We start from the raw sequence: 1,851 nt of genomic DNA on the forward strand, positions 1-1,851 counted from the left end.
TTTATCTGTGGATTCTCAAAGGCTCCATGTATTAATTTAATATATAAAATGAAAGCAATTTGCCATAAACTGCCAGTGGCCTCATTTGTTACACTAGGGCCTATAGGGCCTCGAACCTCTGACCAGTCTTACATGGTCCGCAACATCTCAGGACCTGGCAAGAGGTGGACAAAGGGTCCCGGAATCCTGGACACTTCTTCTTTCTTCCACCCTTCCTCACACTTGGATGCAAGTCTCAGGAACGAGCAGGAAGGCTTTCCCAGCTAGTAGCAGAAAGGAGCATGGCAAAGTGAGCAGGTGGCAAAGTGGCAAAGTGAAGTCCAGGGTTAATAAAAAAACAGTCATACTCTTGACTTTATCTGAGAAAATTTCAGAAGTAAATTTCTGTGGTAAATGTTAGTTTCTCTTTCATGCTAGCGATACGACAACCACTCTCCTCTAATTGTTATTGTGGTTGTGAAGTGCTATTGAGTCAGTTCTGACTCATAGAGATGGTGGATAGGGTTTCTGAGGTGGGTTTAAATTGCTGACTTTGTGGTTCCCAGTCCAGTACTGATCCTACAGCGCCACACCAGGAGTCTGCCACAGTAAGATGGGTGACCCAAGTCAGGTTTTCATTTCCTGTCGCTTTTGTACATTGTCTGTTTTTCCCTCTGCTTTGGGTGTTCTCTCTGATAGTAAGGTATTTTTTCCCCTTTATTGAACAAGCCATGGAGTGTTAGTGTGGCACTGTAGGATCAGCAGTGGACTGCTAACCACAAAGTCAGCAGTTCAAACTCACCAACTGCTCCTTGGAAACCATATACAGGGTTGCTATGAGTCAGAACTGACTCAAAGGCACTAAACAACAACAATAGAACAAGTATCATTTTATTAAAACAGGATGCCTGTTCTTTATTCCATGCAGGATGTTGGTAGCTATTGTGCATTTATCAAAGGGTTTGGATGGCTCCCACAAAAGTCCCACAATGCAGTTCTCCATTGGAAGACATTTTTATTTCTTGGGAGCTATTAAGTGCTTTACAAGAAAAAAAATATAAGCCCTCTTTTTTCCTGAGAAAATTGCTCTCACAATCAGCAGGCTTGAGCATAGATAATAGAAAGAGACAATAAGATCATCTTGCTTATAACCAAGCTCACATTTAGAGCTTAGTTTTTAAAATCAAACCTGGGGAATTGTGGGTTGAGATCTAGGTTGTGCAGAGAGAAGTTAGGGTTTTTGCCTTGAGATGGACTCTTCCCAGAGGTGATCTGTTCATGTAACAACCTGGAGTGGGTCTGTGTGAGCACTCTTAGGACCAAGAAAGGATTCACTCTGAATCTAAGGCAATTTTTCTTAACCCTAGCACAACTGACATTTTGGACCAGGTAATTCTTTGTTGCTGGGGGCTGTCCTGGGCTGTCCTGTGCTGGGGGCTGTCCTCCTCTTTTTTGTGACAACTCAAAATGTCTCCAGATACTGACAAATGTCTCCTGGGGGACAGAACCACCCTTTTTTGAGAACGACTGATCTAAGCCACACACAATTGTCTCCTTGTGTAGTTGTAGAAAGAAGTCACAAGAGGGCGATAGGTATGCTAATTTGAGCTATTTTACTAAGGGGACTTGTAGGGACCTGCAGAAGCTTTGGAAAAAGGGAGGGCCCCTGGGGAGCTTGATGGAACCATTGAGCAAGTTCTGGGGCTTTCCAAGATGTAGGGAAGCTGCCACCAGGAAGAACACACCCTCACCGCAGGAGCTGAGAAGAGCCTGGGTAGAAGGTGACAGCTACGAGGTGAGGGCGCCCTCTGCAAGGCCGTGTCACTCCACTTCTTCTGACTGTTATGCCCAGAGTTACATGAGGAAAGAGGT

The sequence above is a fragment of the Chrysochloris asiatica genome, unplaced genomic scaffold, assembly GCF_000296735.1.
Source record: "Chrysochloris asiatica unplaced genomic scaffold, ChrAsi1.0 scaffold00018, whole genome shotgun sequence".
NCBI lineage: Eukaryota > Metazoa > Chordata > Mammalia > Afrosoricida > Chrysochloridae > Chrysochloris > Chrysochloris asiatica.